This window comes from Molossus molossus, unplaced genomic scaffold (assembly GCF_014108415.1).
Source record: "Molossus molossus isolate mMolMol1 unplaced genomic scaffold, mMolMol1.p scaffold_m16_p_7, whole genome shotgun sequence".
NCBI classification, from domain to species: domain Eukaryota; kingdom Metazoa; phylum Chordata; class Mammalia; order Chiroptera; family Molossidae; genus Molossus; species Molossus molossus.
The window spans coordinates 69,128,322-69,155,805 of record NW_023425401.1 but is presented as its reverse complement, the minus strand read 5'-3'; positions in this window follow the sequence as shown (position 1 = coordinate 69,155,805).

Genomic DNA, 27,484 nt, shown 5'->3' with positions numbered 1-27,484 from the left:
CATATGGAACCAAAAAAGACATTGAGTAGCAACAGCAATCTTGAAAAAGAAGAACAAAGCAGGTGAGATCACAATACCAGATATCAGGTTATACTACAAAGCAACTGTAATCAAAACAGCCTGGTACTGTTATAGACCAACGAGACTGACCAGACTCAGATTCCGAACTGGGTTCAAATTAAGAGAGCTTTATTAGCCGCACAGGGACTGTCCAATCCTACACACAGGAGAGAGCAGCCCCAAGCTCAGGGGGAGGGTTGCTTATATAGTTGTCTTAGCCCCTGTTAAGGAATTTGGATTAAGGGTATCGAGCAAGCAAGCTCGTACAAAAGCAGATATTTGCAGTTAGCTGTTATGCCTGAGGGAAAAATCAGTTTCTGTGTACACAAGGCAGTGGTTATCTATACAATGCAGGGGTTATCTATATAATGCAGTGGTTATCTATATAATGCAGTGGTTATCTATAAGCAGATAGTTCTTGCCATTCCCTTAAAAATCCAGGGGGCAAGGTCATGTGTTTGTCCTTTACATTCCCCACTGGTCTTAGGGTTAAATCAAATCTTTGATTTTAAAATGTCTTCAATTTCTTCCATTGTGGCTAGCCTCTGATAGGGAGTGCTAAGAACCATGAGCTTAACAGCCTGTACTTTTTCTCTAAAAATTGCATTAAGTGATTAATTAGGATTGGGCCACAAGTTAATATTAATAGTAGGAGGAGTAAGGGGCTTGCAAGGCCAGTGATAAGAGTAGTGAACCATGGGGGTCAATTAAAGAGGTTTTCATACCAATTCTTAGAGGTGGATAGAGCCTGTTCTTGTTCATCTAGTCACTGTCTAACTAATTTTATGCTTTCTCTAATAATACCAGGTTAGCATAAAAGCAACAGGTTTCTCCTAAGGCCAAACAGAGAAGAAATAAACCTGTGGAATAATGTTAGCAAGAATACATAAGTCTTTGACTCCAACAGGAAAGATGCAGGGAGTCAGTCCTGAGGAGCAGGCAAACCAAGTCCCAGGGGGTGCAGTTAGGACCCAAGTCTCTTGTGATGAGAGGCTTAATGGAGTCAGGGTGGTAGTGTCCCCGCATGAGTCCACATAAGGGGAAGAGCTTAGGTCATAGTTGCCAATGATGAAGCATGTTCCCTGTCTTTGTAGGACTGCGAGGGTCAGGTGGGAGCCATACCTTCATAGCAGTGGCCGCCCTTGAGTGCATCTAAATTGGGTAGGTGCTTTACTGGCAATCAGAGTCAGGAAAGAGACTAGGAGGAAACTCTGGAGAGCTTTATCTTCAGGGGATCCTCGGTCCATTGTAAGGCCCATTGTTCAGGTATTTGCTCAGGGTGTGCTTTCTTTACCTGAGTGTGATGAATCCAAAATTTCCATCCTGCTACCTTCAGAGTGGTGGGCATAGTCAAGATAACAGGAAAAGGGCCAGTCCAGAGAGGCTCAAGGAAAGCAGACTGAAGTTTCTTGACCCAGACCCAGTCATCAGGGGTGAAGTCGTGTGGTGGTATCTGGGGTGTCCCCGGTTGGGGTCTGGTGTCCTTGATTGGCTGTTGGGTCTGTTCTCTCAGCCTCTGGATTGCCTGCAAAGAGCTGAGGTTATAGTTACCCAGGTTGGCTAAGACCTCGTCCCTGATTTTGGGTAGAATAGGAGAAGGTCGGCCAAACATGATTTCAAATGGGGTGAAACCCTTAAGATAAGGTATACAGCGCACATGAAGGAGGGCAAAAGGAAGGATCCTTACCCAGTTATAGCCCGTCTCAAGGTGGAGCTTAGTTAGTTTCCTTTAATGTCCTATTCATTCTTTCTACCTGTCCTGAACTCTGAGGCCTGTAGATACAATGCAATTTCCAAGTAATCCCTAAAGCTTTAGCTAACAATTTTGTGGTTTGAGCAATGAATGCCGGGCCATTGCCGGACCCCAAAGCTAGAGGGATGCCAAATCAGGGAACTATCTCAGAGAGCAGTAATAGGGCTACCGTGGTTGCAGTTTCAGTCTTGGTAGGAAAAGCCTCAGTCCAACCAGAGTAGGTATCTACGAAAACAAGCAGATATTTATAGCTATATTGGCCAGGGGGTAGCTCAGTAAAGTCAATTTCCCAGTGGCCATCATGAGCTGTGCCTTGTTCTCGGGTCCCGAGGTCTCTTTTTTTTCCAAGGGTGAGAGTTGACTTGGGCACAGGCAGGGCATCTCCTTATTTCAGGTTCTATCCATCTGTTGAGGTTTGGGACATAAACATCCCAGGCTATGAGACTGGAGAGTTTAGTCTTGCCCAGGTGGGTGCCATGATGCAGCTGAGAGATCGGCGCTCAGCGTAGGGCTGCAGGCAAGAGGATACTCCCATCTGAGAGAAGCCTCCAGCCTCGAGTCCCCTGGTTACAGTTGAGCCTCCAGCCAAGTTCTTCCTCCTCTTGGGTATAGGAGGGCTCTTTGAGGAGACTTTCCCCTGGAAGGATCTCTAGTGGCCCCACTGGTCTAAGGGCAGCCTCCTTGGCTGTCTGATCGGCAAAGGTGTTCTCCTTAGCTTCAGGGGTGTCGGAGTTCTAGTGGCCCCAGCAGTGGATAATTGCCACTTTTGTTGGTAGCCAAATGGCCTCTAGGAGGGCAAGAATTTCTTCTTTATTTTTGATCTGTTTCCCTCCTGAGGTTAGAGTTCCCTTTCTTGGTAGAGGGCCCCGTGGACATGGGCTGTGGCAAAGGCATAACGGCTGTCAGTGCAGATGTTTACTGACTTGATTTTCGCCCATCTTAAAGCCTGAGTGAGAGCAATTAGTTCAGCCCTCTGAGCTGAAGTCCCGTGCCCTAGTGCCTGGGCCCAGATGACCTTATCTTATGTGACTACCGCTGTTCCCGCATATTGGACTCCTTCCCGGATGAAGCTGCTCCCATCTGTATAGAGAGCATGCTCTGGAGTCGGGAGAGGGTTGTCAGTTAGGTAGGACCTCAGGTTAGTTAAAGTCTCAGAATTTCTGAGCAATCATGAAGGGGAGCCTGAGGGTCATCGTCAGGCAGCAGGGTAGCTGGGTTGAGGGCAGAGGTCTGAGGTCTTCAGGAATTGGATTCAGGAGGAGTCTAAGATGAGTACCTGGCACTGGGTGATGTGGACGTTAAACATCCACCAGTCCAGAGGGCTACTGAGGAGAGCCTCAACAGAGTGTGCCCCAATAATCTGGAGGTCTTGCCCTAGGGTTAGCTTGGATGCTTCTTTAACTAAAATAGCAGTAGCTGCTATGGCTCGCAGGCAGCTGGGCCAGCCCGAGGCTACTGAATCTAATCTCTTACATAAGTAGGCAACTGGTCTTTTCCAGGGCCCTAATGATTGGGTTAGGACCCCTTTGGTAATGCCTCCAGTCTCAGAGACAAAGAGCTAAATGGGTTTAGCGATATCAGGCAGAGCTAGGGCCAGCGCAGACATTAAGGCCATTTTTAGTTTCTCAAAGGCCTGTTGTTCTATCTCAGTCCAGATTAAGGCATTGTCCTTTCCCCCTGTGCTGGTATAGAGAGGCTTAGCAATCTTGGCAAAGCTAGGGATCCAGAGGCAGCAGTACCCTGCAGCCCCAAGAAATTCCTGAACCTGTCTCTTGGATGTGGGGGTAGGGGTTTTCATGACCGCCTCTATCCTGCTATTGGGGAGCTACTGTTTTTCTTTTTTGAGTTCAGAACCTAGGTAGGTCACAGTGGTGGTGCATAATTGAGCTTTCTTGGCTGAGACCCGATATCTTAAGTGTTCTAGCTCTAGTAGGAGTGCCTTTGAGGCCTCCTCACATTCAGGAAGAGAAGCAGCTGCTGGAAGCAAATCATCTACATACTGTAGCAGGGTGACATGTTGGCATCTTTCCCGGAACAGTTGGAGGTCCTTGCTTAAGTCCTCATCAAAGATGGAGGAGAGTTCTTGAATCCTTGAGGCAGTCGGGTCCAGGTCAGTTGTCCTGAGAATCCCCCTTCCAGATCAACTCATTCGAAGGTGAAGATTGGTTGGCTGAGAGGCAATAAAGGAATTGAAAAGAAGGCGTCCTTGAGGTCCAAGTCAGTATAGTAAACACGGCTAGGAGGGATCAGGCTCAGAAGCATGTAAGGGTTCGGAACCATGGGGTGGATGGTTTCCACCCAAGTATTTACTTCCCTGAAATCTTGGACCAGCCTAAAATCCTCAGTCCCAGGCTTCTTAACCAGCAAGAGGGGGGTGTTCCAGGCCAACTGGCAAGGCTTTAAAATGCCAGCTTCTCTGAGTTTATTAATATGCCTAGTTTGGCCTTTATGGAGATCAGGTATTGGTGGATGAGGTCCTTAGATTTCTGTTGGGCCCCCCTCTTAGGGCAGTCCTTTTTCCAATGACCATATTCTTTGTAGTAGGCACATTGGTTAGGGTCAAGAAGTGGCCGAGTTCATTGCCTAGGTCTCCAAGGGGTGGGCCCTATGTTTTTAGGCCTATTTCCCCATTGCCCTTTTTGATTCTCTTGAAGAGTGGCTATGATTACTCTTGTGACTTTTTTAGTACTGACCATTTCTGGGTCGTCCTGGTTGTTAAATACTCTGAGCTATTTTAACTAACTCACTAAGATTCTTTCCTTCAAAACCCTTTAACTTCTAGAGTTTCTTCCTAATGTCTGGGGCCGACTGGGTGACAAAAGCAATATTAATTGCCCATCTATTCTCAGGGGCCTCCGGGTCTATGGGAGTAAAGAGCCGATAAGCCTCCATGAGATGTTCAAGAAGGGCCACTGAGGATTCCCCTGCGGTTTGAACAGTCTCGCTTACATTAGACAGATTAGTTGGCTTTTTGGCTCCTCTGCGGAGGCCCTGAAGTTGAGACCAGTGATACTGGGTTAAAGCCTCCTTACCTTGATCAGTTTTCGGGTCCCAATTAGGTCAGGTAGTTGGGAGGTAGATTCCTATTTGGGCCCTATCTGTGAGGGGTTGGCCATCTGGCCTGAGGATAAATTTTGCTGCCTCTCTGTGGATCCTGTCCCTCTCCTCAGAGGTGAACAGGACCTGCAACAATTGCTGACAGTCATCCCAAGTGGGCTGATGGGTGTGGAAGACTGTCTCTAGGAGAGATTAAACCTTGGGGTTTATCAGAGAAGAAAGGGTTCTGTTGTTTCCAATTATACAGGTCGCTAGTTGAGATGGGGACATAAATCATGAAGGGCTGAGTCTGGTCTCCACCCGGTGGTGGAGCAACCTGACGGAGGAGCAGGATAGCAGCCGAGGAGTCTGGAGCCTGTGGAGGGGGGTTATAAGGGGCACCGCCATGTGTATGAGGAGGACTAAGCAGCTGAAGGGTTTCAGCCTCTCTGGCCATGTCAGCAGCAGGTGGCGAAGACCGATAAGGGGGTGGCCCCACAGGGTCAGTGAGGGGGTTCTTCTGGGGGACGTGAAAGAACAGGGTAAAGCCTTTGGGAGGGAGCAGGAGCCGAGGGCTTCTGAGGCTTCCATGGAAGCTGGGCAATTAAAATCTTCTCCCTATTAGGGCACAAACATTTCTTAATATAATTAGACTTGTCAGTAGCTATGTCAATCCAAACATCGATGTAAGAAGTTTTGTCTGGGTGTCCGGGAGTCCTGTAGATGATGCCTCAAACTGCAAACAAAGAGCTTAAGTCAAAAGTGCCCTGGGAGGGCCAATTGACCCAGAAAGTGGGCCACTCCAATTTGCACAAAGTGCACAAGAATCCAGGGTCTGCTGAGATGCTGTAACCTGAAGCACGCTTGGAAAAGTCTGAGAAGTTATTAAGGAGACATTGAAGAGTGGTCCTAGGTACTGAAGGTCCCTGACCCATTCTGAAGGACCCAGGCCAGCACAGCACAGAAACATAAAACACAAACACAAAAGGACAAATAAGACAGACAAAAAAACAAGACAAACCAAACCAGGGTCAAAAGCGATGTCTTGCTATGGCCCTGGGGCAGGATCTCTGTGCTGCGTCCAGCAGATCCAATTCCCCTCACTCTGCAGAGTTTTCAGAAACAAACTTACCGAGGGACGTCCCGTCTGCTGAGTCAAACCCGGGCCCAGGGTTTCCAGATGCTCTCTAGATGGAATTTAGGAGCGGAGACAATTCCCAGGGCAGAATGGCGTCTGGGGCAGAGGAACATCTTCTCCGAGGCCTTCCCCTAGACCGCCCATCCAATCCTGGGATCTACCTGTCTCCCGGAATCTGAGGAGGTTAACCCGCCGAAGTGGGGAACCTTGTTTGTCTATCTCGCTGGGGCCTCCAAATGTTGTAGACCAACGAGACAAACCAGACTCAGACTCTGAACTGGGTTCAAATTAAGAGAGCTTTATTAGCCGCACGGGGACTGTCCCATCCTACACAGAGGAGAGAGCAGCCCCGAGCTCAGGGGGAGGGTTGCTTATATAGATGTTTTAGCCCCTGTTAAGGAATTTAGATTAAGGGTATGCCAGCAAGCAAACACGTATAGAAGCAGTCATTTGCAGTTAGCTGTTATGCCTGAGGGAACAATCAGTTTCTGTGTATACAAAGCAATGGTTATCTATACAATGCAGTGGTTATCTATATAATTCAGTGGTTACCTATTAGCACATAGTTCTTGCCATTCCCTTAAAAATCCAGGGGGCAAGGTCATGTGTTTGTCCTTGACAGTACTGGCACAATAACAGGCATATTGACCAGTGGAACAGAATAGAGAACCCAGAAATGGACCCAAGGCAATATGCTAAATTAATATTTGACAAAGGTGGCAGGAGCATACAGTGGAGTAAAGACATCCTCTTTAATAAATGGTGTTGGGAAAATTGGACAGCTACATGCAAAAAAAAAATGAAACTAGATGGTCAACTTACACCATTCAGAAAAATAAACTCAAAATGGGCACCATACAGAAAAATAAACTCAAAATGGATAGCACTTAAATGTGACCCATGAATCCACAAAAATTCTAGAAGAAAATGTAGGCAACAAAATTTCAGACATCATACACAGCAGAATTCTCACTGATACATCATCTAAGGCAACAGAAACAAAGGAGAAAATGAACACATGGGACTACATCAAACTAAAAAGCTCTGCACAGCAAAAGAAACAACCATCAAAATGGAAAGACAACCCACTGTATAGAAGATCATTGCCAATGATACATCAGATAAGGGGTTAATTTCCAAAATATATACAGTATTCATACAAGTCAACAAAAGGAAGACAAAGAACCCAATTAAAAAATGGGCAGAGGAACTAAAGAGACACCTCTTTAAACAGGACATACAAATGGCCAAGATACATATGAAGAAATGCTCAACATCACTAATCATCACAGAGATGCAACTTAAAACAACAATGAGGTATCACCTCACACCTGTCAGAATGGCCACCATCAACAAATCATCAACAAGTGTTGGCGAGGGTGTGGAGAAAGGGGGCGCTAGTATACTGCTGGTGGGAATGCAGACTGGTGCAGCCACTATGGAAAACAATATGGTGTTACCTCAAAAAATTAAAAAATGAACTTCCATTTGACCCAGTGATCCCACTTCTAAGAATATACCCTAAGAAGCCTAAAACACCAATCAGAAAGAATATACGTACCCCCATGTTCATAGCAGCACTATGTACAATAGCTAAGATCTGGAAACAGCCCAAGTGTCCATCAGTAGATGAATGGATAAAAAAAGCTGTGGTACATATACACAATGGAGTACTACGCAGCTGTAAGAAAGAAAGATCTCTTATCCTTTGAGGTGACATGGTGGGACCTGGAAAGTATTATCCTAAGTGAAACAAGCCAAGCCGAAAAAGACAAATATCACATGATCTCACTTATTTATAAAATATAATGAACATAACCATCTGAGGAATAGGGTAGACCCGGAAACATAAATGTAGGCTATAGACTGACAATCCTTAGAAGAGGGAGAGGTGGGGGGAGGGAAGAGATAAACCACAGAACTTATATGCATGTATGCATAACCAATGGACATGGACTACAACGCTGGTGACAGAGTGAGGGGTATGGGGAGGAAGGTGTCAATGGGGTAAAAATGGAGAAACATTTGTAACAAAAATAACATTAAAATAAATAATCAGTTATAACAATATACTATAATATTATATAAATATGGTCTCTCAAAGTATCTTACTATACAGTACTCCCTCTTCTTGTGATGGTGTGACATAATACAATGCCTACGTAATGAGATGAAGGAAGAAGAATGACATAGGTATGGTGATATAGCATTAGACTACTTATAAGAGTTACTTGAATTTAGGCACTGCACTACCTTGCTAGTCAGCCTGATACAGGCTACAAAGTGACTAATAAGCATGTAGTGTACCAAATGAAGATACACTGAACATAGGGATGATTCACATCTCAGGCAGGATGATGAAAAATTTGATCACTATACTGACAGCAAGGAAGAGAACTGGAAAAAAAAAAAAAAAAACTATTAAAACTTATGGATTAAAGGACCAGATTGTGACTGTATAATTTAGGTGCAAGTCTTCTAGACTTAGACAACCCTGTGGGTATTGTTTTATTACAACATTTTGCAACAACTGATTTTATTAATAACAATGATGAGGACAACTTTATTGGTATTTGTATACTATAGTTAAAGGCAAAGATATAATTAATACACATCTTTGGATTAATTTTCATTAAAAATACTTCTCTAAAAGTAAAAGATGGCCACAGGCAAGACCAGCGGGAAAGTGAGTGTGTGAGAGAGTGAGCGAGTGTGTGAGTGTGTGAGTAAACATAAAGGGAGATGACCAAACCCAAGCAGTGCAGAGCCATGGAGCAGAAGGTTTCTGTACTGTGGACAGGAACAGCCAGCTACTGTGGTAAGCGGCCCTTCAGGGCACTTCTCCATGCACTGCAGGGAGGTCCCACCATTTTGGAAGATCAATGGTCTCCCCTGGGAGGAGGCAGTGGGAGCGGCTAGGGCCCAACAACCTGAGCCCACCAGCACACCTGGCACCATCGGACCAGTGGACACTCTGTGTCAACACAGACTGGTGCATAGTAGTGGAGCACCCAAGGTGCCGGTCTCTAAAGCCACGGACAGCCCAGAGCCCAGCACCATCACCCATAGTAGCAGCCCAATCAGAGTCCAGATATACCCCCAGCAATGAAGGTTGGGGAGCAGAAATCCAACCCCAGGCAACAGAAGCACAGACTAGCAGATGAGACCCATCCCCAAACTCTACAGCAAAAGCTGAGCAGGAGTTGAACCCCATGGGGCAGCAGCACACCCCAGCCACCAGCAGCAGGACCTGGGGCACCACGGAGGTCTGTGGGGTCCAACAGCCCACAAGTGCAGAGGGAAGTTCAAGCCCCAGAAAGACTGGTGCAATCCAGCTGCTCACCTGCAGAAACTGCAGGGTGCAGGGGCACCAGAGAGGCCAGTGCAACCCAGCAGGGACAGTGTGATACATTTACCCACGGAAACTATGGGGTGCTGAAGCACCAGAGAGGCCTGTGAGATCCAGCAGGGACTGTGCAGTCCAGTTACCAGCAGGTTCTACAAGGTGATGAACTACCAGAGAGGCCCCTGAGACCCAGAAGGGACTATGCCATCCAATTACACGCAGGACCTGTGGGGTGCTGAAGCACCAGAGAGGTCTTTGTCACCCAGCAGTTACCCACTGGGTCTGTGGAGTGCTGAAGCACCAAAGAGGCCTGCGTGACCCTGCAAGGACTGTGCCATCCAGTCACCCACTGGACCTGTGGGGTGCTTAAGCATCAGAGAGTCCTGTGCAACCCAGCACCCATAACATAGGCATAGTGCCAGGTCACAAGAGGGACTATGTGATCCAGTTACCCTCAGGACATGCAGGGTGCGGGGGCACCAGAAAGGCCTATACAACCAAGCTGTGCACAAGATAGGTTTAGAAGATGTGAAAAAGAAGTAAGGGTGAATAGAAGCCACGAAGACCATCTCCCAGGACCAAACGGGAATTACAACTAAAATATAGACAAATACTCAGAAAAAAGCAACAGAAAAGCAACAGGACAGGACCATATAACCAGGGACACTTGTAGGAACTGTGGAGGTGCAAAAGGGTGGCACGCTGAGAGCCCACAGAGAGCAGCAGTCTTAGCTGTGAGCAGCGCCCTTGGGGAATAAAGACCAAGCCCACTCCACTACCCAAAGAGCCAGGACAGAGAACTAAATGAACCACAGCCACTCACCTGGGGGCTATCGCAAAGAAAGGGCAGACTGGGCTGGAACTCTGTGAGGACATCCTGGATTCTGAGGGCACTCAGAGTTTTTTCGGAGTTGCAGCCAAAAGTAAAGTGGCCAGTTTGCTCCTTCCCTGAGCTGTGGGGGAAAGCAGCAGCACCTCCCCCACCCGCCGGAGATTCAGCCTTTTCCAGGTGAGGCAAAGAAATAAAAACTGAGGCTTATTAACAACCAGCATCTATCCTACCCTCTGGAAATACTCTTATGCAGAACACCAGGCCTACATTCCAAGGAAATGAGTAACTGAGACTACTAGCCACCAGGAAAAAAACTAGAGGATAACAACATTTCCTGTGCTTGCAAATCTATCCAGGAAAGTAAGACTTGACAGTGGTGTTTAATGTGGGCCCACCAAGGTTCGTCCAAACCCAGTAAAAAAGACACAAACAGCAGAATACTAACACCCACAGGGAAAATTTGGCAGGCTCCAAAACCCACTGAGATAGCCAAAATGGTGCAACAAAGAAACAAATCTCAAATAAAAGAACAAGAAAACTCTATCAAAGAGGAGAGCTATGAAATTCAGCTAAGCTAATTATCAGAGGTAGAGTACAGAGCCATGATCTTTTTTTTTTTTTTTTTTTTTTTAATCCTCACCCGAGGACACTTTTCCCACTTTTTGCACAGATAGAGTGGGAGGGAGAGAGCGGGAAACATCGATGTGAAAGGGACACATCGAGTGGCTGCCACCCGCACGACCAACCAGGGCCGGGGACAAACTGCAACCGAGGTACATGCCCTTAGTGGGAACCGAACCCGGGTCTCTCCGGACCGCAGGCGGACGCTCTAACCGCTGAGCCAAACCGGCCAGGGCCAGAGCCATGATCTTGAGGAAGCTCAACAGCATGAGTAAGGAATCAGCACCATAAGTAATGATATAGAAACACTGAAAACCAACCAAGAGGAAATGAAGAATGGCATAGCAGAAATGAAGAACACATTGGAAAGACTAAACAGCAGAAAAGAGGAAGTGGAGGACAGTATCATTGAATTAGAAGACAGGGTAGAAAAAATCAAACAATCAGAAAACCAAGAGGAAAAAACAATTAAAAAACAGAAAGATAGCTTAACAGAACTGTGGGACAACCAGAAACATAATAACATTTGCATCATAGGAGTCCCTGAAAAGGAAGATAATGTGCAAGGGTTAGAGAATATATTTGAAGAAATAATGACAGAAAAATTTCTTAACTTGGTGAAAGAAGAAGGCATAACTTGGTGAAGTTCAAGAAGCACAGAGAGCCCCAAGTAAGAAGAACTCAAACAAGCCCACACTATGACACATAGTAATTAAAATGTCAAAACTTAAAAGCAAGAGAGAATCCTAAAGGCAGCAAGAAATAAACAACAGGTTACCTACAAAGGAAACCACATAAGGCTTTTAGCTGACTTCCCAACAGAAACACTACAGGCCAGAAGGAAGTGGCATGAAGTAATCAAGGTCATGAAAAACAAGAATCTGAATCCAAGATTACTCTATCCAGCAAGGCTATCATTCAATAAAGAAGGTCAAATAAAGAGCTTTCTAGACGAAAAAAAAAAAAGGCTAAGGGAATATATTAACGCCAAACCAGCAGAGAAAGATATGCTAAAAAAAAAACAAAAAACTGGTGTAATTAGTAGAAGAAATAGGAAGAAAAATAGAACAACAGTAAACAAAAATGGCAATGCATAAGTACATATCAATTATCACCTTAAATGTGAATGGTTTGAATGCTCCAATAAAAAGACAAAGAGTAGCTGATTGGATAAGAAAGCATGACTCACATATATGTTGTTTAAAAGAGACCCACCTCAAAACGAAAAACTCACATAGGTAGAAAGTGATAGATAGAAAAAAATCTTTTAAGAAAAGAAAAAGCTGGCGTAGCAATACTCATATCTGATGAAGTAGATTTCAAAATGAAGACCATAACTAAAGACAAAGATGGCCACTATGTAATATTGAAACAATCTATCCAACAGGAAGATATAACCTTGATAAACATATATGCACCCAATATAGAAGCACCAAAATATATTAAAAGTCTTCAAAAAGAAAAATTGGCAGCAATACAATCATAATAGGAGACTTCAACACCTCGCTGACATCACTGGATAGATCTTCTAGGCAAAAAATGAACAAAGAAAGACAGACTCTAAATGAAGTGCTAGATCAAATGAATTCAATAGTAGCTAAAGAGAATTACACCCCAAAACTGCAGATTTCACATTCTTCTCAAGTGCACATGGGGCATTCTCAAAGATATACCACATGTTAGGGCACAAACTAAGTCTCTACAAGTTCAAGAAGATTGAAATCATATCAAGCATCTTCTCAGATTACAATGGCATGAAACTAGAAATCAATTACAACAAGAACATGCAAAGACATTTGAACACATGGAGGCTAAATAGCATGTTACTGAACAATGAATGGGTTGCCGAGGATATCAAGGAAGAAATTGAAAACTTCCTGGAAACCAATGAAAATGAACACCCAGCAACACAAAATCTATGGGATACAGCAAAAGCAGTTCAGAGAGGGAAGTTTATAGAACTACAGGCTTACCTCAAGAAGCAAGAAATATTTCTAACAGAATATCTAACCTCACAACTTAAAGAACTAGAAAGCAAACAAAAAGAAAACCCCAGAGGAGGTAGAAGGAAGTAAATAGTAAAGATCGGAGCAGAAATAAATAACATGGAGACCAAAAAAACAATTCAAAGGATCAATGAAACAAAGAGCTGGATCTTTGCCAAGATAAACAAGACTTACAGACCCTTAGATATACTCACCAAGAAACAAAGAGAGAAAACCCTAATACACAAAATTAGAAATGAAAGAGGAGAAATAATAACTGACACTACAGAAATACACAGAATTGTTAACAAATATTATGAACAGTTATACAGAAACAAATTGGACAATCTAAGCGAAATGGACAAATTTCTAGAAACATATAGTATCCCAAAACTGAACCAGGAAGAAATAAAAAATGAACAAACCAATAACAACAAAAGAAATTAAAGGTGTAATCAAGACTCTACCAGCAAACAAAAGCCCAGGCCCAGATGGCTTCACAGGGGAATTTTACAGAACATTCAAAGAAGAACTAATACCCATTTTTCTCAAACTATTTCAAAAAATTCAAGAAGAAGAAAGACTTCCAAACTCATGGTATGAAGCTAGCATAATTCTAATTCCGAAACCAGAAAAAGACACTACAAAGAAAGAAACTACAGGCCAATATCCCTGATGAACATAGATGCCAATATTATAAACAAAATACTAGCAAATCAGATCCAGTAATACATCAAAAAAATTATTCACCATGACCAAGTGGGATTCACACCAGGGGTGCAAGGCTGGTATAATATTTGCAAATCAATAAATGTGATACAGCACATAAATAAAATGAACAATAAAACCCACATGATCATATCAATAGATGCCAAAAAAGCCTTTGATAAAATCCAGCATCCATTTGTGATAAAAACGCTCAGCAATGTGGGAATAAAGAGATCATATCTCGACATAATAAAGGCCATATATGAAAGACCTACAGCCAACACCATACTCAATGGGAAAAAATTAAAACTATTTTTCTTAAGGACAGAAACAAGGAAAGGATGCCCACTTTTGTCACTCTTATTTAACATAGTATTGGAAGTCTTAGCCACAGCAATCAGACAGAAGGAAAAAATAAAAGGGATCCCAATGGGAAAGGACGAAGTGAAACTGTCATTGTTCACAGAAGACATGATACTATACATAGAAAACCTCAAAGCCGCCCTGGCCAGTTTGGCTCAGTGGTTGGAGAGTCGGCCTGCGGTACAGAGAGACCCGGGTTCAGTTCCCGTTAAGAGCACGTACCTCGGTTGCAGTTTGTCCCCGGCCCTGGTTGGTCGTGCGGGTGGCAGCCACTCGATGTGTCCCTTCATGTCGATGTTTCTCTCTCTCTCTCTCTCTTCCTCTCTCTCCCTCCCGCTCTATCTGAACAAAAAATGGAAAAATGTCCTCGGGTGAGGATAAAAAAAAAAAAAAAGAAAAGAAAACCCCAAAGCCTCCATCAAAAATTTACTAGACTTAATAAATGAATTTGGAAAAGTAGCAGGATATAAAATTAATGTCAAGAAATCAGTGGGATTCTTATACACCAATGATGAACTCACAGAAAAAGAAACTAAAACAACAATCCCATTTCCCATGGCAGCAAAAAAATTAGGATACCTAGTAATAAATTTATCCAAAGAAATAAAGGATCGATTAGCAGAAAACAGGTCATTGAAAAAAGAAATAGATGAAGATATAAAAAAGTGGATGCACATACCTTGTTCATGGATTGGAAGAATCAACATCATTAAAATGTCCATTCTATCCAAAGCAATCTATTGATTCAATGCAATCCCTATCAAAATACCAATGACATACTTTACAGAACTAGAACAAATTTTTCAAAAGTTCATATAAAACAAAAAAAAGTTTTGGCATAGCCAGAGCAATCTTGAAAAAGAAGAGCAAAGTTGGAGGGATCACATTACCAGATTTCGGGTTATACTACAAAGCCACTGTAATCAAAACAGCCTGGTACTGGCACAAGAACAGGCACATAGATCAGTGGAACAGAACAGAGAACCCAGAAATGAACCCAAGGCAATATGCTCAATTAATATTTGACAAGGGGGCCAAGAACATACAGTGGCGTAAAGACAGCCTCTTTAATAAATGGTGTTGGGAAAATTGGACAGCTACATACAAAAATAAAAATGAAACTAGATCATCAACTTACACCATATACAAGAATAAATTCAAAATGGATAAAAGACTTAAATGTGACCCATGAATCCATAAAAATTCTAGAAGAAAATGTAGGCAACAAAATTTCAGACATCATTCGCAGCAGAATTTTTACTGATACATCACCTAAGGCAACAGAAACAAAGGAGAAAATTAACACATGGGACTACATCAAACTCAAAAGCTTCTGCACAGTAAAAGATACAATTGGAAAAATGGAAAGACAAACCACTGTATTGGAGAGCATATTTGCCAATGATATATCAGATAAGGGGTTAATTTCCAATATATATAGAGAGAGTGCTTACACAACTCAACAAAAAGAAGACGAAGTACCCAATTAAAAAATGGGCAGGTGAACTAAACAGACAACTCTCCAAACAGGACATATAAATGGCTAAGAAACATGAAGAAATGTTCAACATCACTAATCATCAGAGAGATACAACTTAAAACAACCATGAGTTATCACCTCACACCTGTCAGAATGGCCGCCATCAACAAACCATCAAACAAGTGTTGGCGAGGGTGTGGAGAAAAGGGAACTCTAGTACACTGCTGGTGGGAATGCAGATTGGTGCAGCCACTATAGAAAACACTATGGTGTTACCTCAAAATTAAAAATTAAACTGCCTATTGTCCCAGTGATCCCACTTCTAGGAATATACCCAAAGAATCCTGAAACACCAATCAGAAAGAATATATGTACCCCTATTTTCATAGCAGCACTATTTATAATAGCTAAGATCTGGAAACAGCCCAAATGTCCATCAGTTGATGAATGGCTAAAAAAGCTGTGGTACATATACACAATGGAGTATTATGCAGCTCTAAGAAAGAAAGACCTCTTATCCTTTAAGACGACATGGAAGGACCTGGAAAATATTATCCTAAGCGAAACAAGCCAAACAGAGAAACACAAGTATCGTATGATCTCACTTATTTATAAAATATAATGAACATAACAGTCTGATGAATGGGGTAGTCCCAGAGACGTGGAAGTGGGGTATAGACTCACTATCCCCAGAATGGGGGTGGGGGTGGGGGAGAGATAAATAACCGACAGAACTTATATGCATGTATGCATGAACAAAGGTCATGGACAAGGAAGCTGGGGACAGTGTGGAGAGGGTGGAGGAGAGGGAAATCAGTGGCGGAAAAAGGCGAAACATCTGTAACAAAAAATAAATTAAGTTATAAAAATAAAAGAAAAATACTTCTCTAAAATTGAATGACAATTTTCAACATGTGATTGAGAAGTATTACATTAGCCTGTATCTCATCCCCCAATGGTCAGGTTTTCTATATGGTAAAGGTTGGTATAAAGTGAGCCCCCCAACTTCAAGCAAGGTCTTGGTCTCCCTTCTACACCAGGACATTCCAGCTCAACTATTGTCAGAGTGTAGTCCTTAAGCATCTTGGTAACACATCCTAAAGTCCATTTGTGAGTTCTTATGGATAGATGATACATAATCTATAAATTCTTACTATTTAGGGCTATTAATTTAGAGCTTGCTAACTGAGATACTAAAGATAACTAAAATTGGGTGCTCTTACACTACACTTAGCATGTTCTTGAGTATATTGAGGATTCTAAATCAGTATTCTTCTAAATATATGGCCATCATTCAAGGCTCTGTGACTTTGGAAAGGTACTACTGTACATACACACATGTAGACTGTAAACTGTCCTATTTGAAGGAAATATTTTTTTTCCTTTTTTTTTTCTTTTATTAATTAATTTTTGTTACAGATGTTTCTCCTTTTTCCCCCACTGATTCCCCCCTCCCCCTCCCTCCCTGCCCTTTCCCAGTTTGTTGTTCATGTCCACTGTTAATGCATACATGCATATAAGTTCTGTGGTTTATCTCTCCCCCAACACACCCTCTTCTGGGGATTGTCAGTCTGTACCCCACTTCCACGTCTCTGGGACTATCCCATTCCTCAGACTGTTATGTTCATTATATTATTTGGAGGAAATTTTCAACTTTGTTATTAGTATGTCAGTTTTGTTATCTCAAATCAGCTCTAATTTTTAATTGCTGTTATTTTTGATTTTTAAATATATATTCTTTTTAATTATTCTCTTTATTAATTGATTCTATTGTGAGTTACTTGGTTAATCATGCAATATGCTGAGACATAGTTGCATGAACAATATTTCTGAGATAAAACTTAATTACTGGGCCCTGGCCGGTTTGGCTCAGCAGTTAGAGCATCTGCCCGCAGACCAGAGAGTCCCGTTTTTGGTTCTGCTGAGGGCATGTACTTCGGTTGCAGTTTGTCTCCACCCTGGTTGGGGTCATGTGGGTGGCAGCCACTCAATGTGTCTCTCTCACATTGATATTTCTCTCTCTCTCTTCATCCCTCCCTCCCTCCCGCCCTGTCTGAAGGTAAATGCAAAAATGTCCTTGGGTGAAGATAAAACATTTTAAAAATATGATTTAAAAAAATTAATCACTTGGCTTTCAGCACATGCATGTATTGTGTTTCAAACATCATCATTCTCTATTACTAAAACATATATTGAGAACTCTCTCATATATTGTTTTGCACAATGCCTATGTATTTATGTTGTGTATAGTATTAAAGTCACTATAATGAAATTATCGGGCTGTTTTTAAAATTTATAATGTATAATTTCATAATATAAAACCGTGATAAAGACTAATAATTTTCTCCTATAAAATACATAAGAAATTCATATATGCTTGCAGCAAGTTTATTTGTCTAGCTTATCCCTCTCTAATTATTTCTATGCCAAAGTTATTTCCTACTGAAACAGAATGGGAGGTAATGGAGCTTAGATTAGTGAGTGTGGGGAAAGTTTCTAAATTACAAGACCATACTGCTCTCCAGAATGAATCATTCTGTGCAGAGTCCAGATAACTAAAGTAGTGATGTACATGGAGACCCATCCGGAATATTTTTCCCAATAGGTTCTAAAACAACTGTCAACAATCATGTGTGGCTTTGCTGCCCTGAAACTGGCTCTCCTGACTTTGTGGCTGGTCATCTGAGCATGTAGAGCAGAATTTACTTCTGGGTTGCTTTAATCAGTTCAAGGTTCTCTTTTGGCCAAAGGAGTATAAGAATGTATATGCCCCAGAATGCACTGTCCATCCTCAGCACAGGATGCTGAGCTCAGCTTCCTCTCTATCCTCACAACTGAAGTCTATTCTAATTTCCTGTCTCTTTCTTCCAAACTGTGGGTCAGGCCTCACCTCAGGAATCCTTGTTTCTTCTTGCTACACTGTTTTTTGCCTAGTTTCTGTCTCTTAACCTTGCCTCTTGGGGGCTGACATTATAAGCAAACCAAAATGTTTTTCTCTTTATGACCTTAATTTTGGCCTGTACACTGCCTTGAAGATTATTCCTAAATAGTCCATTAAAGGGGTAGTCTAATCCACTTTTTATACCTGCAATAGAATTTGTGTGAGGAAAGCTTCCCATGCATTTGTAAAAGAATTACTCTAGTTTGGCCTGGTAGTGGGGGAGCTGACCAGTCCTATAACTGATTTTGTGATGATGTGAATAACAAGGATATATGAAAGTAGATTCTGTTAAATGGACTCTTCCTTTCTATGTCCTAAGTATATAACTTCATCTCCTGTCTTCAACATACAACTGAAGTCTGCCTTCATTCCTGTTGTGTTTCAGGACATGATATAGAAATAGCTGGCAGAGAAGGCCATCCAGATAGTAAAGTGGTAACCACCTTTTTGGTGATGTCAAATCCTGGCTGTGATTCAGAAGTCATCAATTTTAAAAGCAGCAATGTTGTAATTTAACATGGTAATAGTGAATAAGCATCAACCCTCATTCTCAAATCTATCTCCATTAGCCTTCTAGTTTTAAACAAATTGTTAAGATTCTATCAGGCTAACTTCTAATTTTTGAGTAATATTATTGTATGTTTCTACTCAGTTCTATCATAATTTTGGAAATTTTAGTGATAAGTTAGGAAGGGCCAGACACTATCATTTTTAAAGTATATTTTACAAAGTATTTAAATTGAAAGCACAAACATACAATTTCAAAATATATTTGTAGTGTCCTTTTCAATAGTCCTATTATAATGAATAGAAAAAAGTTAAAGCAGCTCTGAAAACAGAGGATAACAGGCAATGTTTAGAAAATTCTTAGAGGTATAGCTAAAATTACTACCAACCATATGTAGTTGAAGCTGGATTAAAAAGCAGAACATGCTTTACCTTTAAAAATATAAAATCATATTTCACAAAGTAGGTAAGAAGGATTTTTTAAAATTTTCCCATTATCTAATTTTACCTGGGACATCTACGGTCTACAAGTGATGAAAAAAATAAAATAAAATAAAAACAAAGAAAAAGAAAATCTATATAGCTATCAATGCCAAGACACTCATTTATAACAGAAATATTTATTTATCAAATCCATTCTGTGTCCCATACCTCATCAACATTCTCCTTTAGCATTTGTCCAGAGGCTCCAACTCATGGTAGAAGGTCTATTTCATAAACAGAGTTTCCTGTCCACTCAGAAGAGGCATTGTTTTAGTTGACATTGGTACTTAGCGGAATAGCACACTGTCCTATACTAACTCTCCAATAATGTAAATGATAAAAAACCTATCCTGTTACATTGACTCTTTCATTATCTGCGCTATGCTTAAGCAAGACACAGAAGAAAATAAATCTTATCCCCAAGTAGGTAGTTCTTCTCCCATAAAAAACTACAGGTGGGAGCCATGTAAAATGGAACCCTAGGAATGTGCACCCTGGACTGAGGGCTTTATAGGTATCTGTTGGGGGGAAAAAAACTATATTTATATAAAATATAAAGGTTTTTCAAATTCTGCAAAAATCAATTAAGTATTTAGCTTGAATCCAAAAGAACAGTGCATGCTAAATGCCCATTGGAAGAGAACTGAGTGCATTGGCCTCTCCTATTCCTTTCCATCAGGGGAAAGTCATTATGAACTCAAGTCCAAGTGCATAAGACCAATAGTCTGAGTCAGTCACACATTAGTAAAGGATGATGAAAGAGAAAACAATCACAAAATAACATGGCATGAAGGAAATACACATGGCACCTCAAAGTAAGAAAGTATTATCTGAAAGTTTTGGAGGTAAAATTCACTTCTGAAAATTATTTTTGACAGAAAACAAAGCTATTAAAAAAAAAAAAAAAAGACTTCAGTAATACAAGAACATACTGCTATTGGAAAAGGGAGAATAGGCCTCTATGAAAAGACCAAAGATAAAAGGAGATGTAAAAGCAAGTCTGAGAAGCAGGTTGAAAGTAAAGTAATGGCAATTTTGAAAATGCATGGAACAATAGAAATTTAAATACAAATGACAGAGGGGAAATTCCAAAGTGTTGGCATAGAAAAACTCTAAACCCATCTCCTTCCACAGACACACTGAATATACACCTACATATAAATTCTTCCTGAAGAACAACTGAGGGGTGATTAAACAGTTTCTACACAATAATAATAGAAGGATCACATAGAGAAGGGTAGAAGAGACAGAGACATAGTACCACAGGAACTACACCCCATCTCTACATGTGGCAATGTGTAGTATGGAGAAATTTAACTAAGAGTCCCATACACAGACTCACCTGCCCTGTAGTACATTAAAAAATAGTGGTTTAAAGGTAACCTAGACTATACATGAAGAAAATCCATTTAATAACCCTGACAAACAAGTGAAGAACTACTGGAACTCTTCAGGATCAGAGACACTGGTAAGTGACATTGTTTAAGTCCCCCTGCCTCCTGGATAGCAGAAGCAGAAACTCTGTCCAAGTTCTCTAGCAGGTCTGCATGGCAGCCCCAGCATACCCAGGTACTTGGCCCAGACCAGCTCTAAGTTCAGAAATCCACACCATCAGGGCAGCTCTGGAGTGTTCTGAGACACCTCACTCTGTGCCCACCCCAACTTCAGCTAGACTGCAGAAGCTGCTGGCACACACAGTCTAATCAAGGGTCACTCCTATACAAAGCCACTTACTCAAGACAATGAAAGGTACCTGTTTTATCCACTTTATAGAAACAAAATAAATGAAACAAAATAAAGAGACAAAGGAATATGTTCTAAATAAAAACCCAGAGGAAAGAAAACTAATAAAAGGGAGATACAAAATTTGCCTGATTAAAAAATTCAAAGTACTGATCAAAAAGTTGCTAATTAAACACAGGGTAAGAATAGATTAAGACAATGAGAACTTCAACAAAGAATTATAAATATAACAAAGAACCAACCAGAACTGAAGAACAAAAGAACTGAAGTGAAAAAATAAACTAGAGGGAATCAACAATATGTTAAATAGCACATAAAAGCAGACTAGCAATCCAAAACACAAAATAGTGAAAATCACCCAATCAGAACAGAAAAAGAAAAATTAATGAGGATAGCATATATTACCTCTGGGACAACATCAAGCATACTAACATGCACATTATAGAGTTCCATGAGGGGGAAGAGAGAGAAAGGTACAGAAAAGTTATTTGAAAATATAAAAACATAATGATAGAAAACTTTCTTAACCTCAGGAGGGAAACAGAATCCAATTCCAGGAAGCACAGAGAGTTTTGAACAAAAGAAACTGAAACAGGCCCATAATAAGACATATTTTTTAAAAAAATTATAAATAATAAAGATAAAAATAGAGTGTTGAAAGCAGCAAGAGAAAAACAACTAGTCACATGCAAGGAGAGCTCCTTAAAGCTATCAACTGATTGCTCAGCAGAAATTTTGCAGGCCAGAAGGGAATGGCTTAATTTATTCTTACCCTGTGTTTAATTAGCAACTGTTTGATTAATACTTTGAAGTTGTTAATCAGGCAAATTTTATATCCCCCTTTTATTAGTTATAGTTGATCAACTACCTTTGCTATATATATGCCTTTACCTGAGAAAATTTTTTCTTTTATATATTTTACATATTTATGATTGTGGCCCTTTATTTTCCAATTAATGAAGCCACTTAACCTTTCTTGTAAAGTTGGTTTAGTGGTGATCAAATTTGTAATATTTGGCTCTTCTAAAGAACTTTATTTCTTCTTCAATTATGAAGGATAACTTTGTCATGTAGAGTAGTCAGGTGTACTAAAACTTATTACAGATATATCAAAATAAGAAGAGAAAAAGAGGCAGAAAACTTACTTAAGAAATATAGCTGTAAACTTTTCTAACCTTGTGAAGGAAACAGGCAACTAGGTCCAGGAAACACAAAGAGTTCCAAACATAATTAACCAAAAGAGATGCATAGCAAGACATATTGTAGTAAAAATGGCAAATGTTAAGGATAAAGAAAGAGTCTTGAAGGCAGAAAGAGAAAAACAACTAGTCGCATGTAAGGAAAACACCATAATATTATCTGCTGATTTCTCACCAGAAACTTTGCAAACCAAAAGGGAAAACAGTATGTATTTCAAGTGTGAATGGCAGTACATATTTTAAGTGCTGAAAAGAAGAAACTTACAACCTAAAATATTATCTTTGGCAAGGTTATCATTTAGAATGAAGGAGAGTTTCTCAGACAAGTAAAAGCTAAAGAAGTCCATCACCAGTAAACTGTCTTTACAATAAATGATATAAAGTCTTCTTTGATTGGGAAACAGGGGCCAAAACAAGATATAAAATAATATAAAAATGAAAACTCACAGGTAGAGGGAAATGTATAGTAGAGGCAGTGGTTTAACTGCTTTAAAAAGCTAATAATAAAGTTAAAATACAAAATTAGGAATATCAAACATAAATGGAACAAGTAGGTAAAAGACACCAAAATAAAAATATCTAAAGTTTGACATCAAAATACAAAGTGTGTAAGGGGTAAAAATGTAGCATTTTCAGAATGCATTCTACCTTAACCACCTATTAGTTAAAGACAGACTACTTTATATGTACATTAATATACATAAACTACATGTTAAGCACATAGCAAAAATGTACAAAGTATATATAAAATAATAAAGAGAAAGAAACCCAAACATAACACTAAATAAAACCAGCAAAATACATACAAAGAGACCAAGAAAAGAAGAATGTAACAAAAAATCTAAAAAATAAAAAGCACATATCTTTCAATAATTAATTTAAAAGTAATGGACTAATTTCTCCCATCAAAACATATCGGGTGACTAGATTAACATAAATCAAAACTCATCTATATGCTACCTAAAAAGGACACACTTAAAATCAATATACACACAGAGACTAAAAGTGGAGGAACAAAAAAAAACATTCCATGCAAATAGAAATGAAAAAATGCTTGGTAGCAATACCTGCATTAAACAAAATTGAATTTAAAATAAATACTGTAAAAAGAGACCAAACAAAAACATCACATAGTGATAAAGGGGTCACTCCAAGAAGAGGATATAACAATTGTAACTATTTATGCACCAATATAGGAGCACCTAAATATATTAATCAAATATCAATAGACAAAAAGAGAAAGATTGACAGTAATACAGTCATAGTAGAAGACTTTAATAACACCCTTAAATCACTGAATCAATCATCTAGATAGAAAATCAATTAATAAGAGGTTATATTGCACTCATAGATCGGAATAATAAATATCATTAAAATGTCCATACTATCCAAAGCAATCTATAGATTCAAAGCAATCTCTATCAAAATACCAATGGCATTTTTTCACAAAGGTAGAAAAAAAATATCCTAAATTAATATGGAACCAAAGGGACTCCAAATAGTCACAGTAATCCTGAAGAAGAAAGTTGGATGTATCATGCTACTTGATATCAAAATATATTACAAGACAAGAGTATTCAAAACAGCATAATACTGGCATAAAAACAAGCCCATACACCAATGGAACAGAATAGAGTGACCAGAAATAAACTTATGCCTATATGATCAATAAATCTATGACAAATGAGGCAAAAATATCCAATAAGGTAAAGACAGTCTCTTCAATAAATAGTGTTAGAAAACTAGACAGATATATGCAAAAAAAACATGAAATTACATCATTTTCTTACACCATAAACAAGAATAAACTCAAAATGGATTAGACTTAGTTGTAAGACATGAAACCATATAACTCCTAAAAGAAAACATAGGCAGAAACTCTTTGACCTGGATATTAGCAATACATTTTATATACATGTCTTCAGGCAAGGGAAAAAACATAAATAAAATTAAACTACATCAAACTAAAAGACATTCACATAGTCAAGGAAACCATTAACAAAATAAAAAGACAACTTACTAATTGGAGAATATATTTGTGATTGATATATCCAATAAGGGGTTAATATCAAAATTAAGTAAAGAACTCATAAAACTCTACATCAAAAAAGCAACTAAGCCATGACAAGCTTGGCTTAGTGGTTAGAGCGTCAGCCTGTGGTCCAGAGAGACTGGGTTCGGTTCTCGCTAAGGACGCGTGCCTCAGTTGCAGTTTGTCCCAGCCCTGGTTGGTTGTGCAGGTGGAAGCCACTCAATGTGTCCCTTTCACGTTGATGTTTCTCTCTCTCTCTCTTCCTCTCCCAACCACTCTATCTGAACAAAAAATGGAAGGGTGTCCTTGAGTGAGGGGAAAAACAAAAAAGCAAATAATCTTATTTTAAAATGGTCAGGACTACTTCCAGTCAAGATAGCAGAGTTGGTAAATCCTGTACACATATTCTTTCAATACCAAATCAAAATTACAATTAAATTATAGAGCCCTGGCCAGTTTGGCTCAGTGGTTAGAGCATTGGCCTGTGGTCCAGAGAGACCCGGGTTCAGTTCCCATTAAGGGCACATACCTCGATTGCAGTTTGTCGACCCTTGTTGGGTCGTGCGGGTGGCAACCACTAGATGTGTCTCTTTCACGTCGATGCTTCTCTCTCTCTCTCTTCCTCCTACTCTTTCTGAACAAAATATGGAAAAGATGTCCTCTGGTGAAGATTAAAAAAATTATAGAACAACCACATTGAGAACCTCCAGAAGAATAGCTAAACAGAACCCCTATAACTAAGGATATAAGAAAGCTACTCTTGGACTGGTACAAGGAGCAGACACAAAACGGGTTTCCCATGCCCACATATAGCAGTTAAGAGTCAAGAGGGCTATTTAGGCTGCAGAAGTTGACCCTGAGAAGAGAGGGATGTTTCCCAAACCAAACCAACAATTAAGTGAAGAGGAGTCCCCACAACATCTGGCTGTGAAAATCATCAGGGTTTCTGTCCAGGTGAGAGAGAGGGCTGCTGGAATCATAGATGGTCCTTTTAAAAGTCTCACACATGGACTTACTGATTGGACTCACTCACTATATGCTCCAGCACTGGGGCAGCAAGTAAAATAACAAGAGGAACATATAGGAAGGAACTAAATTGTCTGGCTTCAGGAAAATAGCTGGAGTGACAGCTCTAACTCAGACAGAGTACATTCCGAATCCACACTTTGGATGTGTTATTTGTGGAGCCAATTGAGTGATGCTCTGGTGTTCCATTTTTCCTTTGCTAAGTCTTCCCCTTCATAATGTTGCGCGAAGGTACAGGAAACATTAAATCTGACTCTCCATCAAATTGGCTAACACTGTTCACCCCAGACTGGTGATTTCCTGATAATATACCCCACCTATTGCCCTCACAGGCTGAACCTCTTTTAGGAACTGTTCCTCATAAGTGGTCTGTCTCAGTCCTCACTGAAGACTTTCCTAAAAATTCTGAAAGGTCCACAAAACCCCAACAACCAGCATATGGCCTAGATGTGCCCTGTACCTCTTATTAAGTAGCTCTAGGCCAGGTACTGATGAAAGCCATCCTTAGTTTGCACCATAGCCTCTCACAGGTGTCTTGCAAGACCAGCACAGGCAGCTACCAACCACAGATCACTGCATAGATCCTACAAGGTGGCCCCATAAAGAACCCAAGCAAAAGCTGACCTGTGCCTGCACCAAAGTCCCTCACAAAAGGCCCCAGAACCAGCATACCTGGTGGCCAGCTTCAGAGAACACCAGAACATCACCAAATTGGCTTCACAAAGGATACATCCAAAGTGTAAACTCAGCAGGCACAAGAGCCCTGCTACAGTAAATCCCACTCAATGGGGTCAACCCACACACAAAAGATAGTTCCCTGAGTCAAAAACAATCCTCTCAATCAGTCATCCTAAGGGTCAATATCACCAATGACATGCCAACAACATTCAAGTCTCAACTACAACAGAAAGGCACACAACACCCTCATATAGGGCACACCTGGAGTACCCACCTCAGGTGACCAGGGAAATGTGCCACTGGACCCCACAGGACACCTACCACATAAGGTCACGATTCCAATATTAAGAGAATAATAATACATAGAAGCAAACACAGAAAGGCATTCAAAATGAGAATACAAAAACATGTCCTAAATGAAAGAACAAAACAAAATTCTAGAAAAAAAAAAAAACTAAATAAAATAGAGGCAAGACATTAAAGGCAGAGTTCATCTAATGGTTATAAGAAAACTTGATGATCTTAGGGAAATAGGTTATCTCAGTGAGAAATTACACAGAAAGATAAAAACCATAAAGAAGAACCACTAAGAAATAAAAAATTCAACAACAAAAATGAGGAATACATTAAACGGAATCAATAGATTAGATGAAGCAGAGGATTGAATCAATAACTAAAGAAATCTTACCCTTTGCAACAGCATGGATGGACCTGGAGAGCATTATGCTAAGTGAAATAAGCCAGTCAGAGAAAGATAGGTACCATATAATTACATTTATATGTGGAAATTAAGGAACAAAATAAACTAACAAACAAAATAGAAATAAACATATAGAGAGAACAAACTGACAACTGTCAGAGGGGAAAGGATTGTGGGGCTGGGTGAAAAAGTGAAAGGATTAAGTAAGCAAAAATAAATAAATAAATACCTCACAGATACAGATAAAAGCATGGTGATTAACAGAGGGAAAGGAGGGTGGGGGAAACAGAAGAAAGTATAGGGGTATAAATGGTGATAAAAAGAAACTTGACATAGGGTGAGGAACATACAATTGCATACCTGAAATTATATAATTTTATTAACTGATGTCACCCCAATATATTAAATAAAAATAAAACAATTAGAAAGATGAGAGAGCAGAAAATACCCAATCAGGACAGCAAAAAAAAATTAAGACTACATTTAGAATAAATATCAGATAAAAGAGTTCTCAAGAAAAGAAAAAACTAGAAGATGGCAGCACAGGTAAATGCAGTATCACCTCCTCCCGCAACCACATCAAAATTACAACTAAACTACAGCACAACCATCATTCAGAACAGCCTGAAATTGAGGTGAATGGAAGTCCTACAACTACGAAATTAACAAAGCAGCCACATCAAGACTGGTAGGAGGTGTGGAGGCATAGATGGGCTGGTCTCACACCCACATGTGGTAGATAAAAATCAGGAGGGCTACCTCAGCTGTGAAGGTTCTCCCTGAAAAATGAGTGGCTCCACTCTCACACCAGGCATCCAACTCAAAGTTCATGTGCCAGGAAGAGAAATTGTCA